Genomic DNA, 19,030 nt, shown 5'->3' with positions numbered 1-19,030 from the left:
ATGGAACAGGAATAAATAATGCTGACATGTGGGGCTTCCCTGTGTCAAGGTTTGTGTAGTACATTGTTAGAACTCACCTTAAAACCTTATTCAGCTCCATAAAGGTGCGTTTTAAGGACGTCTATGTATGCAGAGCATACAGACAGACTGGAAAGGGAGACCTTAAAATGGTCTTACTGATGGTTAATGGAGGGATGTGGGAGTGAGCTGATACTGGAACAGTGCCTGAGGGCTACAAGGAGATTGTACATAGAGGAAGAGGTTCACAAAGTTGTGCAGAAGAAAACACTTAAAGTGAAAATCCTTAAGTAGAAAGTTAAAAGAAGAGGTGACAAGTTGGGGTTCAGCCACGCAGCAAGCTTGGCAACACTAATACACCTCAGTTTCCCACTTAAATTGTTATTCAATCGCTGTGTATCAGGGGCGCTGTTAATGTGGGGGAAAACACATTTAATGGTCATATTTATTGTCCATGATATGAAAGACGGACTATCAGCCGCTGCAATAACACAAGGTGTCATCATAATTATTCATAAGGAGCTGTAAAGTTTTGTGGTTGTGTCTCCCAGTAGGGAAAAAAAAGCTATTTAAGAAGGGCAATCAGCAGGAGGAGGAGGCTTCCTATGGCTACTGCGCCCCTTCAGCTACATCGTGGTACCCAGACAGGGTTCATTACCAGAGAAGATGGCCCGCAAGTAATCTCCACACTTAACCCTCTGGAGAGCCCCAGTCGCCAGACACTCACGGGCAAAAAACTTCACGTCTGACTGAGTACATGGGCAGCGTATAATGTCCTCCCATTAGGAAACTGAAATCGTTCAAAGTTCAGGCAAAGTATTGCAGCAAGAGCCGCGGCCGAGTCAACATATTCCCAGAGGCGCGTGGGATTGAGGCGACAACTGAAGCAGTAACTGCACACGTGAAATATTACTAGCTGTGCTGCACAACTGGAATCCCAGATGCTACGTACACAATCACATAATCCAGCACAAATATCTTTCTTTAGAGTCCATGGTTGTGCAGTATTTAGGCTCCTTGAGTTGCCCCCTCTTCGTCGATTAGTCGACTAATCTAGAGGGGCAATTAGGCATAACAATTGTGCATTTTGCAATAAAAGCAACAAATTTGGCACAGACGTAGGTTTATGAAACATGTGTAAAGTGGCATCACTTGCTTGCGCAGCTCTGTCTGTGTGAAGGAGAGTGTGAAAAATGGTTAACAATGTACTGCTGGAGTATGCCATTTTTCTTATTATTTTCTTTATATTTTTTGGTTCAAACTTTTAGCCTCTGTATCTCGGTGACCCTGTGAGCTATTCCGACAGGAGACTGATCTTAGTTTCTTTATAGGTTCAACCAAGTCAGCTCATCACAGGTTTAGAGACCAGACAAATATCAGCTCCTTTACTAAGATTTGAAAGCCATTCCAAAAATAAAACATTGTATGAACCTGAATCACTTACCAACACTAAACAGCTCTCATGCGACCATGTGAGTAGAGGTTAGAGGCAATCCTGAACTTTATCCAGCGATATCTTTGTCAATTTTACTGCTAATGAAAAGAGAAATGCACCGATAGAAAGCTGAAGATCTCGCCTTTCTAAAGGTGTCAAGGTTGTTCATTCTATCGTGAAGGCAAGGGGGTGAAGTTTGACCCTGAGGTGACCAAGCTTCTTTTTATTTGGTTTTCACGGTTTTCTCATTTTGAAGGCTTTTAAAAGCACTCTTAAGAAATAAAGAGGTAATAAAAACATGTCTGTGATCTTCTGACAGCTGATCTAATCAGCTTGAACACACCTTGGAAATCATCAAAACTCATAAAATGTGCTTTCTGCAGCAATTTGGAATATTTAATGCCATTTTGAGGGGATAAAAAATTGGCAGCGCCCCGATATCTATATCTTTTCATAACATATAAACCTATGTCTGTGCCAAATGTGTTGCTTTTATCGCTAAAAGCCCAATTGTTATGAATATTTCAGCTCAGCTGCTCCCATTAATTTGTCGTTTTGGTCTTAGCCAACTAAGATTTCTTTAGTCAATTAGTCGTTTTTATGCTTTTATAATGCTGAATGACTTACTGTACTGTATGAGCAACACAACACAAGAACACAAAGTGGTGCTTTTGTGTGATTCTTTGTGGAGAAACTCAATTTCACAGATCTGTCGATTAAATCAACTAGTTAGTCGGCAAATGCGTATGAGAGTTAGTCGACTTAGATTTTTTTTGGTTGAGGACAACCCTGCTAAAATATGAGTTATAATTCTGCCGTCTGAGAGAGAAATTAGCACCAAGCCTGAAACACAGATCTTTGCATGTCATGTGTGCAACAGACAAAAACACTTATCTCAGGCTCATTTGTCTTCTCCCACTTTTCCAGTTTCAGGTAAACTGATGGATAAATGTTTTCCACACAGTAGTTTAAAGGGAGAGTGGATTTGATTAAGAGCGCCTATTGTTCAATCAGAACTACAACACAGCTACCAATGTGCGGATTATTGAAGTTCAACACAGACATGAATTATGTGATGATTGTGTTACTGATTATGGGACAATAGCACTAATCAGACACAACAATTTACCTGTTTTTTCACATGAAAAAATAACGCTAAGGTTTAGGGTAAGATTGTGGTTAAATTAGAAACTGAGATAAGAAATGAAAAACTTCTTAAAGTAGAAGAAACCTAAGCATCAAAGCACAACGAGATCACCGGCTCGCAGGAGCTGCATGTGGGTGGAAACGTTCGCCTCTACATTTTTACCAATCATGTCTCCTCCTCTCTTCACTCTGGAGAAACATATTTCTCTCATTGCACAGAGTGTGCTTTTGCATTTGAAGATGCGGTGCGCCCACCAGACTGAATAGCAGACTCATGGCACACTCCAGTCACTGCATCACTGCTAGAATAAACTTTTCTGCTGGTGATCCTGTAGCTTAATGTGTAAAGCACAACGCGGACACTGCAAGGGGTTATGATTCTGATTCACACTGCAGCCATCCGTGTTGATGCGCGTGCATCATACTGCCGTTATTCATCAGCCTCCCTCCCCCGAAGGCACACCCCCGCTGCACCTGCTATATGGCCTCAGCGGCGCTAAGAAACTCAGAGACTGTCTTGTTTTACCTTTGGCTGAGTCTCGGTCATGCTTCGGTATGAATAATGGAGTGACGGCAATGTGAGAGCAGGGTGGCGGCAAGGACACAGAAATGGAGAGGACACGCTCAGAAGACGGTCACTCCGTGTGGCTCGTCCCCTCTGCTGGGCACCAAGCTGTTGTGGGCAGATATTTATTCAACTATAATGCCAGCACATTGACTCTTGTTGACAAGAAAGGTGAAGGAAACGGATGAGCTCTTCAAGGAAGTTGTGTAGATATGTTCTGCTGTTGATAAGGTGCATGTTAGTCTGAATTATGGCAGTTCAGGATTTTCCATTTTATACTTTACATGCATTTGCGATAAAATGTTTTGCAGAAATGATTGTGTAGGTGGATTCTGCTGTGTGTTATCGGGCGGTTTCTGATTATTCAGATTTTTGCTGCATGGTAAGATTGACAACTTGGCAACTGCAAACACTGATTGAAGCTGAAGCTGGAAAAATGATTTTCAAACTAAGAGTCTTCAGCCCATTAGCGGCTCTGTGCTGCTGCACTTAGGCACAATTCTAACACATGTTTACCATGGCCATAATCTTAGTTTAGCATGTTAGCATGCTAACATTATTAAATTAGCATTAAACACAAAGTTCAGCTGGGGCTGATGGGACAATAACAAGTTCTGGTCATAGACTGTATATAAGAAGTGGACGTAGTCACCGTGACGTCACTGATTGGTTTGAGGACTGCCGTTTTGAAGCCTCGAGTTCGACATTTTGGCCGTCGCCATCTTGGTTTTCTCCAACCAGAAGTGACACGAGAGGTCGGAGCTAAGCACAACCAAACGCTGAATAAGACATTTTTAAACTACCAAAATATTACAATTAACTTTAATGAACTGAAAACATGCTGTGAAAGGGTTAAGACGAAAACACGGACAACTCTCAGACCGGACATCACCGTGGTAGCGACCTGTCAATCACAAGGTAGCCACTAAGCCCTAAAGCATACCCTGCTTTATGGTCTATTTGACTCTAAATGAACCATCATTTACTAACTGAACATCATGCTGTATTGAAGAAGACTTGAAACTAGCGATTGAGACCATAAACTCATGATTACAATGTTTACTGAGGTAATAAATCAAGAGAGAAGTAGGCTCATTTTCTCATTGACTTCTATACAATCAGAATTATTTTAGCAACCAGAGGAGTCGCCCCCTGCTGGCTGTTAGAGAGAATACAAGTTCAAAGCACTTCAGCATTGGCTTCACTTTTCAGACCCCGGAGTGGCCTGCTGGTTCAGGTATTTGGTCACGAACCAGACCTGATGATGGTGGTAGATGAGTTAAGGGATCAGCAAAGTGATTACACTTCATCCTGAGGTGAACATGCCTGTATTAAATGTCCAACAACAGCCTACACTTTTCTGAGAAAAGATATTTTGAACTTGGCTGAAGGGATTTTCTCCCATTCAGCCACGAGAATCAGTGAGGTTGAACTCTTCATGTCTGGCTTGCAGTCGGTGTTTCAGTGAATCCCAAAGATCTTGGATGGGGTTGAGGTCAGGGCTCTGTGTGCAGGCCGGTCAAGTTCTTTCACAGAGAAAACCATCTTTTTTTGCTTTGTCCATGCGGGCATCGTCACGTTGAACCACCGAGCCTGGGTTTAATGACCTTTCCTGAAAGTTGTAAACACGCTGGTCTTAAATATCCTTGTATAGAGTAGCAGTAAGATTGCCCCCTATAGTCCAAAACACAAAAAACAAAAATATGTTTTGCCATTGTACACTTATGCTCTTTGTCTACTCATTGTATTACTTCACTGTGTGTGTGTGTTTAGTGAGATTTGCGTGTCTGTGCTCTGCTGTGTACTTTTTAATTACCCCATTGGGGACGAATCCAGTTATTGAATTGTATTGAATTGTATTGAATTGAACTGAAAAAAGTGTTTTTTAAAAAAACAATAATGTTTGCAGGCCACCAGCTCTAAGACAGAGCTGCACTACCGGCTCTATTAAAGCCCGCTCGGCAGAACACAAGCCACAACACTAGTGACAATAATGTTATCTTAACAACCAAATTACAGCGGAATAACCCCACAACAGACTTAAAGGTCAACTCAGCAGCTCAGTTTTTATTGTTGGTGGTGGGTGAATCATATCGACCACTTATTGTGCTGATAACTGTGAAACGCTACAGCTCTGTCCTGTTAAGACGTGGTGCTCTGGGACCCGGCTGCTATATAATGGTAAAGATACTTCTTATTCCAACACTGACTGCGGGGAGCTGCTATGGGGTTGCTGACATACCTTTTGAAATGAGTGAGAATGACAGCAAGTCCTCCCAGCATTTCACTTCTCATCCCACACACCTCGGCTTAATGGGAAGTGTTGGACCAAGACTGCTGCCATGTTCCTGGGATCTCTTGTTGGATGTGTTCAGCACTTCTCCCCCCAGTAGGATATCCAACCTATTCATCTGTCATGCCCTTTATCTCTCATTCTTCATTCCCTATTTTCCACTTTCCCCTGTTTCCCTCCCCCTGCCTTATCATGAAGTTTTGTTCCTTTCTCCAATAGTCTTGCTTTTCACTATTGTTATTGATCAAACTGTTTTTCTTTCTCCTTCAAGCAACTCTACTTATTCAAGTTTCTCACCAAAAAACTGAACTCTACAAGATTACATTTGAACACATCATGATTGAATTATAATTAACCTCATATATTTTACTGGATAGAGCTTGAACGCATCACAATGTAACTCAATGGAACCTCCGTTAACGTTAGTAGCTCCGTTATTTTGCCAAGCAGGACTGTGCTGCCCACCAGCTGCTAACTTCTACAGTTAACTATCTCTCCTTCTGCTGATTTCAACACAGATTTCTTGTTCACACTGCAGCATTATCAGGGAAAAAATAGCGTGTGTCCCCTCAGGTTTATTAGAGGCGCGCTTTTGAGTGACCATGGCTCCGGTCCCAAACAAACTGAAACAGGATACACCATGCGTATGTCGTCGATGCGTCATTGTGCATGCGTAACTGTCGGGAAGCAGCGATAAAGAGGAATCGTTAGTCATGGACGCACCGGTTCTCAACTAGGAACCGATTTTGATTCCCATCCCTGGTGTTTTCTCTGTCCGCCAAAGTAGTGGACGGCCTGACAATTTTACCTACCACTGCCAACGCTTAACCCGCATTTTGCAGGAGGCGGGTGCTAATTTCAGACGCTGGCTGTGTCTGATATCACTCCCTATAGGTTCCTTTCTGCCATTTTATTTGAATCTGTACCGTTTAAACTACATCGCATTTTATAGATGCAAAAATGAATGTACTTCTACTTACACAAAATAATGATGATTAGTAAGTAATAAGCTATTGAGTATCATTATATAACGTTATAATGTACAGAATAGTGAATGAGTGAACGAGGGGGTGAATTTGTCATACCAGCAGGGGGTCCCTCCCCTTCCGGTGGATCACCATGGGACATTATTTTGGGAAAAAAATGTGTACAGTAGTCGACGGCAAGAGACAAATCATTTTTTGATCCCATTTGAATTGCGCCATGCAAGTTAACATTAGTTTGGTGTGTTGGATCAGTTACTGTACACTTGGTAGTTTGGGTGAAGATATTTAGTTAACAACTAGCTAATCTCTACGTATGAACTAGTTTATGAGGGGCAACCCCGTTTTAATTTAGTGATTTTTAAATCTTTAACTTTGTCTTTGTATAAATCTCTCTACTATTTGTCTTTTTAGTCTGTCTCACGTTATAACCAGGCTAAATTTGAAATTAAAAATCTTAGGCTTTCTGTGTTTCTACTCTGTTGTTTCTTCTTCTTCTCTTCTTTCATTGGAAATATTACAGAGACATTCCTCCTCTATATTCCTCTCAGGGAATAGGCTACAACCTTTTGAAATGTGTGTTTTCATCACTCTGAGTGTGTCTGTGATTCCCCTTTCTCCTTGTCAATAGGTTGATTATCAATAGTTGTTTCTCTGGCGGACCAACAACCACATTTTAATCTCCAATCCGTTCCAATAAGCTTGATTCAATTTCATTCAATCCAAACCCAGAACGCACCACTCTCATCAAAAGCTATTTCATGCCTCTGGAACATTGCTGAGACTTCTCTGAACGAGTGCACACTCATTCCCAGTGACAAAATGCTTCATTATCTGGCCAGCATGAATTTGACAGTTGGGGGTTAACACTGTGGATGATGAATTGTGTTGTGTGGTTGAAGTGCACCTCAGTGTGCTGTCCTATTTAAATTGACAAGCAGCCTCTGCAGCTATATGACTAAACTCTCATACCCCTATGCTGGCTGGCGAAGGAAAAGCTGGCAGGAGGATGTGTGTGAATTGCTCTGGGCAATGAGTGCCCCTTATCCACTGTGGAGAGAGATGCTTTGACAACCTGGCGTCCTCCGTGAAAGCCCGGGCAGATTGAATCCCTTTTGAAATGACGTTTGTGGCGGCTAAACACTCAGGGTCAGTGGGTGGCCACGGGGGAAGTGAGGGAGAAACAGAGAGGGACTGTTAGTATTCAGTAATACATCATGTTAGTGTCAATGTTGTTGTGTGAAAGAGTGTTGCAGAGCTGCACTTAAGGTCTAACCACCGCTCTGTTTGGCTTCCCGTTTGTCTGTCGGTATATGTATATCTGTCAAGGACATGATGCTTGCTCTCTCTTTCCTGAAGCGAAGTACTTTTGTGATGTAATTAGCTTTTCAAATAAAGTCTTAAAGTATCGTCTAGTGACTTTTTATATTTCCCAACAACATGTTAATCATTGATGAAAAGCCCAGTGGCAGACTCTTTAATCAGGAGGATCGGGAGGAGTCCCGACGGGGTGGCGCAATTTAGGGCTGATTACCGTGAGCTAACTAACAATAATCAGCCTCTGGCCCACCATTCAGGCTGACTCCCAACGTCCACCGTAGACGTACACACTCGGACGATCCGTTCATGAGAAGTCTACACAGACTCAGGACTGACTAAAATCTGCAGACGCTTGAGGCTCCTCTCCAGGCTCCTCCGAACTTTTTGAGCTCTTTGCCAGTGTCCCAGTTCTAACCAGGTTTTTTAAATTATGTATAGCATTCACACCAGAAAAGGCAAGGCAAGCAATTTTTTAGCACATTTCCTTATTAAATTACATTAAAATGTATTTAAACACCCGCCCCAAAACGGTAAAGAACCCACATATACTCCATAGACATTAACACAGACAATAAACACAGACATGAGTGGTTGAAGAAGTATTCAGATCTTTAACTTAAGTAAAAATATACTACAGTGTAGATCAGGGTTGGAAATGAACTTCTTTGTCCATCTGCCACTCAATAGGTTACCATTGTCTTTTTTGGCTGGTGAGTGAAGCAAATCTAGCAGCCACTTTCATATTTTACCAGAATTTGGCTGGTGGCTGGTTAGATATAAATACTCTGTTACAAGTAAAAGTCAAGCATTAACATTTTTACTTAGGTACAAAAGTCTAAAATATACTTAGATTATGCAGAGCGGTTAATTTCTGAATCATATATACATTATATTATTGGATTAAAATCATTTATATCACTTTAATGTTGCAGCTGGTAATTTCAGTTACTTTATATACTTCTGTTTAGCTTGTGAATACCATATATGTTGATTACATTTTGTAATATTTAATCTGAATCTGCAAAGTAATGACAGTTATCAAATAAATGTAGTGGACAAAAAGAACAATATTTCTTTCAGAATTGTAGTGAGGTAGAAGTATAAAGTATCAGAAAATGGAAATACTAAAGTAAAGTACACGTACCTCCAAATTAGAGCTGCAATGATTAATCGATTAGTTGTCAACTATTAAATTAATCGGCAACTATTTTGATAATCAATTAGTCGCTTTTTAAAGAAAAAAAGTAAAAATTCTCTGATTCCAGCTTCTTAAATGTGAATATTTTCTGGTTTCTTTCCTCCTCTATGACAGTAAACTGAATATCTTTGAGTTGTGGACAAAACAAGACATTTGAGGACGTCATCTCTGGCTTTGGGAAACACTGATCGACATTTTTCCACCATTTTCTGACATTTTGTAGACCAAACAACTAATCGATTAATCGAGAAAATAATCGACAACGAAAATAATCGTTAGTTGCAGCCCTCTCAAAATTGTACTTAAAGCTTCAGTAGTCAGTATATATTTTGGCATCATTGGGCAAAAATTCCATAATAACCTTTCAGCATATTGTAATCCAAGTGTTCTGAGAGATAACTAGACTTCTGCTCCTCCTCATGGCTCTGTTTTCAGGCTTTAGAACATCTAGCCCGTGACGGGAGACTTTGACCAATCACAGGACATTTCATTCAGAGAGCGTTCCTATTGGCTGTGCTCCGGTCATGTGACCAGAACTTGGCGTTCCTTCACCAGATTTCACAATGGTCACAAACTTTCTCATTTTACAGCTAAACCGTGCACTACAAGATGATTCTGAGAACATCTGAGGAGAGAAATAGGCATTAACGTAACAGAATATTGATTCATATTTGATCAGCGCTGCCTAGTTTGACCGTTTGGTCGGAGTTCAGAGTGATTGACAGCCGGCTCTCATAGACGGCAGCTGGACAGCAGACCTCAGATCAGCTCTTACTGCTTGTTTTCCTCCGGTCTGTGAAATCTTGCAGATGCCGTTAGGAGCACCGGAGGACACCGGAGGCACAGGATTTTTTTGTTTTATAATAACAACTTTTTTTTAATCTTATTTGCTCCAATCTGGCCTACTTCAGCTTTAAGTACTGTACTTGAGTAAATGTACTTTGTTAATTTCCACCACTGACACACAGTCATATCCACGTATGTTTTAATTAACTTATCATTAGGCCGAGGAAATAGAAAAGTTTAATTTGACTTATTGTGGCAGACATAAGGGACAAAATTACGTACAAAATCTGTGTTGTTGGTGAAAACTGAAGTGGTCTAATGTTAAAAATGGGGATGACAGGAAACATCTAAGTATACATACTATATTATATTTGCACCACATAAATGTCCTCTGTAAACCGGTATAGTATATTATCTCCTCAGAAACCTCCTTATTGAGGTTTGTAGTCGGCCACTCGGTGTTGACTAGTGTAAATAGTTGTTGGAGGATGTAGCACACCTGACAGGCATGGGGATAAAAAGCTTTATGTAATAAATACTTTACACCTATAGAGGGCTGAAGTCCGTCCTGCTTCTCTTCCACTTGCTTTCAGTTTCTTTTTTTTGGTCAGAAACATTATTCTGGGGTTTCATTTCCACACTCTCAGCTACATAAATATCTACTTCTGCACCGGCCGGTAAAACCAGAGTATCTCACCATCTTAAACGAGATTAAACACCAAATATTTTGTTAGCATTCAACATTGATGAGTCTTAGGAAAGCTAACAAAATCTCAGAATTAGATAACTCAGATTAAGGACCCCAAGAAACTCATGATTATATTTTTTAGAAAGGTCAATGAAGGAAACAAAACTAGTAGAATAAAGGCTCATATAGACTTTTTCTCTCTGCATTAGGCCGACGCAGTCATTAGAAACTTCAAATGAAATGGTTGGTCTGAGAATGTCTTTATACAGAGTACCACAGGGATAAGAGAGGCAGAAGAAAAAGAAAAGAACTATATTGAAGGAGCTCTTAGACTTTACTGTTTAGGAGTCTCTTTGCATTCAGCTTTTCAGTTTATCACTATTAAGAGACTTTTCATACCTGCCACCATATTTCTTTGGTTTATCATTAAACATTAAACCAGTCACGACACAAAACTAAACCTTCATTCACATTCTGAGCAGCACTGAGTGTACAGTATACATCTTTGCTTTGTACAAAGGGATGTAAATAAAGAACATAACAGGGTTTCTCCTGGCTGAAAATGGGGCGGAGGTGGTAGAATCCAGGTTTCCCTGAGACCGTCTTGGGTGGACGTTGGACCCTGTAGGGGGGTCCAGGGTCATGCTCCCCCAGAAGAACATTTTTTACAAGTTAAATGCATCAATCTGGTGCACATTGAAAGCTAAATTAAGAGGCCAGATCTATTAAAAGATCTCAAGCTCTTGTAAACTATTTTGTGCTTTAGCATCGGTGGAACGTAACTAAAGAACATTTAGACTAGTACTGTACTTAAATACAATTTTGAGATACTTTACTTAACTTTATAGTCCAGTTCTTCTCCACTACATCTCAGTGTACTTTTAATTAACAATACATAGATTTGACAATATTAGTTACTAGCTACTTTGCAGGTTCATATTCTTAATACAAAATATAAATCGTCTAATAAACAATGGTATATTATTAAGTAGTATATAATTGTTAAGTATATAAAGTAGTTAAAAGTAGCTCCACCTTTATCAGCTACAACATTAAAGTGATGAACATATTAATGCATCGATAATTATAATCCAATAATGTATGGTAATCTATATTATTATGAAATGCGACATTCTGCATAATGACTACTTTTACTTCATGTAGACTATATTTAGATGCTAAAACTTTTTTGAGGAGTGTAAACATGTTTTCGTCGAGGCGCAAGGAGCGGCTTTCAAAAAACGCCGACCGCCGTTTGCAACAGCATTTATAAATATCAGCCGGCATATGAAACTAGACAAAGACATTACCAGTGGAAACACTGTTGTGCCTGCAACAGGCTCTTTTCTTCCCTCTTTGGCAGTTTTGGCAGCGCCTTTCCCGGTTCACCGTGCTGCAGGGATGTTAATAATTAACCGTTTAACCGACATTAGGCATTTTAACCGCTGAATGCAAGGCACAAATCTTGTCAGTTAACGGTTAATAATCGGTTAACGAGGGTTGGTTATCGGTTAAGACCATTTTTCAAAATTAGCAGTGCTGATACCGATACAGCGCCACCACCACATCGCTGTAATGCCGCAATTGCAGTAACGAATGACCCAAACCCATAAATTTGATGGAGCCTCGTGCAGGAAAAAACCCTGGATAAATAATATCATAAACGGGTGTTTAAAACAGGCAGCGTGGATATCATTTTCAAGATTAACTTTTATAACCCTGAGCATATTGCCTCGTTGGGGCTCTTTATTTTGTCATCAGCTTAACCTGGACATTTAGATGAACTATTTGATTGGAAGGCTGCTAATGCGATACTTGCCTTGAACTTTCTCTCACTCGTAAACATCTTCCTGTTGCAGCGTTAGTATTGTTTTCTGTCTCCGGTGCCGCGGTGAGCTCAGTGATTTCTACTGGTTTTATGGTCTAATTTAGTAAAGTGGACATTTATTCTTTTGGGGAGCTGTTATTGCCGTTACTGTGTTTATGGCTCTCATTTGTGTTTCAATCCATGTTTATGTAAAGGGACGTTGGTTTTGTTATTTTGTTGACGTCTGTGTGCACCTCCTGTGCATGCTTTCTACAGGCTGAGCAGGAAAATGGAGCCGCTGTTTGATATTTTCACATTTGATTAACGTCTTTCTTCACCGCCGTCTTCACAGTTAATTAACATTTATCAGTTTCAAATTAGAGGCGAGCGTTGAATAATAACAGCTTAATATAGTTTCCCACCTTGTCTCGCTCTATTTTGTGCACGCATGTATAATGTATGCATGCAACATTTAGCTCCACATTATGTCTTCTTCGCTCAACCTCTATCTTGTCAGCTCCCCCGCTGTTTCCTCCCTCTGGGTGGTCCGGCTGTAACTTAAGGAATATCTATGGCAACTTTTTGCTCATATTTAATACCCCCACATTATTACATCTCATTATTAGCTGTGTGAACAGGAAGATTTCATGTATTGGGATTGAAATAGCTGTATGTGCTGGATTCTGGCTGTCTTGATTTGAAAATGAAAACTGTCTCTCACTCTTCATTTTGACACCTTTGCGGGGTGTTGCACAGAAACATTTTAACATATTTGGTGCATTAAACCAATTAAATATACACACAAATGTAAATAGCCATACAAGCACACAGTATCTACAGCTCAGCTATCAAGGCTAACAGACAGAAAGAGAGACAATAAGTATGAAGGAATCTTTAATTTAGTTATATTAAACTATAATGTGAATTATGAATGCCACTTACTACTCTGAAAATAGTTCAGCTCATTCCCTTTCTGTTGGCTGCAAGCTTGGCATTAAACTTTTATATGTGTTTTGAACGGTTAGGGAGCGCTCTCTTTTTCCCTGCCAACCCCTGCACCGCTCCCCCCACTAGATTTATTGGAAATGTAACACACCTCTAAGGCAACCTGTTTGCTGACAAACTTTCTCTAAATATCTTCCTCTTTATTTTTTAAGAGCCGTCGTTTCCGAGCCCGCACCAAACTGCCTGGACCGGGCCGTATAAAAGCGGGATTAATGTGGTTATTGGTGTTGGTTAACGGTCAGGATGTGAGGCGGCTTGGAATCGGAGAAAAAGACTGTTGCCATCAAACCTGAGGCCAGGATAGAGTAGCTTTTTGCAGGGCAGCGTTGTGCCAGAGCAGCAAATGAAATCTCAGCGAGGAGAGGGGGACACTCATTGGCATTCCTCCCACGTCGCCTCAGTCCCTGTTTCCTCCCAGCGGCCAGCACCCAGTGTCTCAGCAGTCCTATATTCCAGGCCCGAGTGTGCTGTCTGCTGATAATAAACAGCCCAACAACCCGAGTCACAGAGGTTTGCTGAGTTAGAGCCCAGCCGCCCTACTCTGTCTATCTCAGCTCAAAGGTTGGGCGAAACCTTTACTTTATGCTCAGTGTCACCGCGTTTTAAAACCCCTGCTGTTACTGCTTTGCTCCCAGGTTCTGAAATGCCATTGGGGCTTGTAGGAAAAGGGACTTTGGCATTTATCCCAGCGACCATAAAGGATTAAACTCTAAAAGACAGCTGTTAAATGGTGTGCCTTTTTCCAGCTTATCAAATTCCCTTTCAGTCCACCGGGGAGGAGTTTCTGACCCTGTTCTTTGTGTTGTAGGTTCCACCCTGTGTGAGGAGGTCGCTGCCGCTGTTACTCCACATCCACGCCTCCCCCGCCCCTCCTCCCCCTCCGCCAGCGCCGGGCAGCCACACAAGCGTTGGCTCGATTCCAGGGAGGCTCCGATCCTGCAGCCACGTCAATCACGTCTTCACCGCTGGGTAACTAATCAAGCATGCAAGCAGGCTACTCTTGTCTTTGATTTTTTTTTTTTTTTTGAGGCACAGATTTCTGAGATTATGTGGTCTTGTTTTTGGAATAGTTTTTCATGCTTGTTTGTGATTTCTGGGGTCGCTCATGTGTGCATTTTTCATGTAAAAGAGGCATTTTTCTCCACCCAAGCATGCAGCAAACACACACAAACGGAGATGCCAGAGGGGTCGGAAGGATTCTCGAGGGGGTTTTGATGATCAGAGCTGTTGTTGTCTTTTTCATTTTTTAAGCTCATTGACTAGTTTGATTCTGGCTCCAGGTGTCATCTACTGAACTGTGTCAAACTCAGCAACTGCATTTCAAAGTACGGTCTCAGTGAGGCGAAGAAAAGCAGAGGGTAAAAAATCAGCGTTGTGTATGAAATGTTGTCTTGCCTGCAAAGCGTAACATTGCAGTTGAACAAGTCGGTTACACATACTGATGAGCTCACAGGCATGGAGTACTTAAGGACAGACGTTATTCAAGCTGCACTGTGACTGTGTGTAATGTGAGAGGAGTCGTAATGATGAGCTCACAGAGAACTATCACCCGACTCTGCAGTTTTCCTCAGCTCTTTTTTTCTGCATCATAGTGTCCTTCAGCTTTATTTAATTTATGGCCCAAAACATACTCTATTGGTTCGCTCTTACTGGGGCCAGTTGCATACAAATAGACCTAGTCTTTGCCTTAAATATAACTTTAAGTCAGACTTGCTGTAGAAACTTCAATTTAACATGTTGCATAAAGCTTCCCTATGAGTGACCAATGTAAGGCTGACCTAGATAGCTTGTCGCGCAATGCATTATGGGTGAAATAAGACACTTCACAGAACACCATACCAAGTATGGGAGAAAATAACAAAAAATGGTAAACATCATAGACCAAAAGTAGTTGTGTTCAGAAACAACTCAAGAATATGATACAAGAATCCCAAAAAGTAATGGATAAACAGTTGAAATAGTTAGCTAACATTAAATGAGAGTACATGAGCACAGTATCAGACCTGATACTGGATTCAGTATAGGCATCAGCACCGGTGCATCCCTAGATGGAGATGCACTTTGTAGCTCATTTAATACCCCTCCTCTCACTCTTGTTTTCCCCAGTTTCTCTACTGTTTTGTCTGCATACTTCCTTTCTCTAGAAAGCCCTTAAATAACCCGACTGACATGATACCCCTGTAGGTTTATTTAGTCTCCTTCCTAACATAAATTAGGCTCACATGATCACAGAGAGAGATGCAAGCCACGGCGTCCTTTTTATTTTCCTCCCTGTTCTCCCCTCCAGCTCTGCTACGGTGCATTTCATCATCGCGTCCCCGAACACGCCCGTCGTTTCAGGCTTCTCAGAGTCGAATGAATGGGTCCTGGGCTTCCGCCGACTTGTCATTTAGGTGTGTTTGACCCTCTGGAGCCGATTCAATCACTGTCTACCCACAAGTAATATCCTCCGCCTGCCCTTATCTCTGACTCCAAATTACTGAGCTCCAGCCCTGTCTTCACATCACAGCACCACAGCGGGAAGTGAGGGAACTAGGAGGGAGCTTAGAGAGAAGGTCATAAAAGGTAGCTGTTGGACAGGAAAAAGACGGAAGCTTGTGTGTAGATGTACAATGAGGTTGCAGCGATTCCGAGGGTGTGGACCCAGCTCCATGCCCTGGGCTGGCAGGGAAATTAGGGCTGCACAGTGCTCACTCAGTCATCCAACTGGTGTGGCACGGGGGAACATTGCCTCGCCTCAACTGCTGCACATAAGAGATCTGGTTTTGGAGTTGCAGCCTGTTAAAATGTTATCTCGCTCCAAGACATTTGAGAAGGGTTTACTATACTTTGTCAGTGAGAGAGATTTTCCTTTCTGCTTTTTCCTCTTCCCTTATCTGTGGGCTGCCGCTTTATAGACGGAGCCGATGATTGACAGTCTGCAAGTGTAGTCCATGCTTTTTATGATATAATACATTAAGGGTGGGAAAATCGATTCACCTATGTATCGCATTAGATTTTTAAATGCCAGAATCAATATAATTGCTTCATTTGAGTCTATACGGAGGTAGATGGAAGCAAGCGCTTTTATTGTTGTGGTCTGAGTAAAGTGACGTCATCAAACCGCAGTCGGCTGCAGTGAGCCGAAATAAAAAAGTAGAAAACGTCGGAGGGTCAGCGTGGATACGACCTGCACCCTCACATGTTAAATCCAAAGTGGTAAACACTACACATCCAGTAAAGTATGGAAACACTTTGGGTTTCACACATTACCAGGAAAAGCAGAGCTAGACATCACGGCTAAAGCTGCATGTTAACTCCGTCATGGACAGGAAACGTTATCATAACGTGAGGTCAAGCTGACAGTCACTCACATCTCTGTGGTCAAATGGGCCGACGCTACAACTGTAGAGCACCCATATACTGACATTTATGTTAAATGCATTCAAACGGCCCACGATGGAGCTGACTAGGATGTATAAAGAGAACGGAACTGACGGGAGAGCTAGAGACCACCTTGGAGAAGTTAGAGGAAGTAGACTCGTCCGGTTTTCAAAATAAGGTTTTAACAAAGGGAACTGTATATACAAAATACATATATGGAAATGAGATTGATTGGATTATATTTACCAGAAGTATAAAACATTACATGTCCCTTATAAATTAAAAAAAATTCAATAAATAATGCTTGACAATGACAATTCTACATCAGGATATCTCTGACTACATACATGCTGAAAATCAAACATTTTTACTGTATTAATTTATATATTTTCCAAAATAAATGTCCCTAGAAGTGTATGATTCAACTTTTCCCCATGGTCTAGTGTTAAAAAAGTTAACAAAAATCGCAATAAATTGTAATATCAAATCACAATACTTAAAAATCGCAATACATATCGAATCGTCACCCAACTATCGTGATAGTATTGAATCAGGTGTACCGTCCCAGCCCTACAATACATAGTCCTGTGCCCTGTGTGTCCATCTGCCCAACTGCTGAAATGAGCCTCCCTTCATGTAGCTGCTCCTGTGTCACAGAGCATCCTCAGCCAAGTGTGCACGACAATGAGCTAAAGTGGCAGCTCCCTCCACCACTGTACTCCTATGCTAATCAACAAAAATGGCATGAAGTGCAATCAACATGTTTCCCCTTAAGGTTTATCCCCTCCAAAGCTCCCGGGTCTTAATTCCTCCGTATGTTCTGATTCCCGCATATTACCATATAACCTTTGCTTGCATCATTCTCTGCTTTAAATCGTAATCAGTGTGTTAATAAAGCTTTAAGTTACTCGGTACATCTGAAACTAGCTGAACATATCAACATCATATTAGTGCTTTAGGTTTTTAAAACCCCTCGTGTGACCATGTATTGAACCATAGAAGCAACGCTGCACTGCAGAGCTCGGTGTTAACGTCACTCGCTGCTCCTGTGGCTCTCTGCTAATCTATGTTCAAGGCAGCTCCGCCCGCTGCCCACCCCGACCGTCCCTGACTGTGTCAAAGACCCACCACAGTGGCTTCTGGGAGCATCATGCTCCACATCACGTTTTCCTCTCTCTACTCTCCTTCCCTCTGTAATTCTGCTCCTCTACTCCCTTGTCACAGTTTGATCGTCTTATCTCCCCTTTCATTTGAATCCGCTGCCTCCTCCTTTCATTTTCTTGTTCTCCTTCCTCCCTTGTTGTCCCGTGATGAGCCGGAGGCTGCCATGCATGTGTGTTGTGCTCCAGAGGCCTGAGGATGAGCAAATGTGGCACTCCCCTATCATCCTCTCCCTCTTCTCACTAGTCTCCCTTTTCGCTGTCACATCTCCCACTCCTCCTCTTCACTCCTTTATTTCCCATTTCACTTAGCATGTATCTCTCCCTCACTCTTTCTGCCCGTCGCCGCCGAGAATGATGGGTAATACTCTGGGAATGGGGGGTTGGGTGAAGGACCGGAGATACAGCTTCTCGACAGAATCAGCCTCACTATTTGTTCTTCTGATGTGTGTGCGTATGTGGTTGTGTGTTTTATTGAATCGTAGACGGGGTAAATGGGTGGTTGTATCGTCTTGACGGCGGTGTGGGAATACGTGGGAGGTAAGGGCGAGTTGTTTATGTTCGCTGCATCTCAATGTTCCCATTTGAGGAAATAGGAATTTATGTGTGTACACGGGTTGAGTGGTGAGGTGTGGGTCAGTGGTGTGTGAGGGTGGCGCTTTGCATATTCGTTTCCTACAGTGGCCTTGAAGTGCAACGCACAACAACATTTCAGGAAACGCAAGAACAAAACAGGAAACACAACAAAAGAACGGAAAACGGAACATTTAAAAAAAATTATACACAACAAATCATAAAACACAACATTTTAGAAAAACAACAACAAAACAGAAAACACTTTATCCTTTTAGAAAACACACTGTTTACCTCTCCATCATCTACTGCTGCTGTCTGTTTGTCTGTCTGTCCTCTAGTAAAATGAGTCGTTTACCGTTTTAGTTTGTTTTGGAGCGACGCCGTAACGTAATGTTGTAAAATAACATAAAACAGCAGCTACAATCATGAAGAAGACAAAACGCTCTGCCATTCCTCCTCTCCTCTTCCCGCTGCAAGTCACTCAGCGCTGACCGTCAGACCCCCCGCACACACATTATGTTTTCCGCCCCCGGTAAAATGACCTGGCAACGCCGTTTTAAAGTAGGTGTCCACACGGGCGTTTTTTATCGCGAGGGATCGCCTCGCTTCCCAGCAGTGGACACTTGATGGGCTGCCACTAGACACAACACGCTCGGCACCTGATTGGACGAAAGCTTTCCCTCCGTG

The sequence above is a fragment of the Sebastes umbrosus genome, chromosome 9, assembly GCF_015220745.1.
Source record: "Sebastes umbrosus isolate fSebUmb1 chromosome 9, fSebUmb1.pri, whole genome shotgun sequence".
Lineage (NCBI taxonomy): Eukaryota > Metazoa > Chordata > Actinopteri > Perciformes > Sebastidae > Sebastes > Sebastes umbrosus.
Note: the sequence above shows the minus strand (reverse complement) of the source record.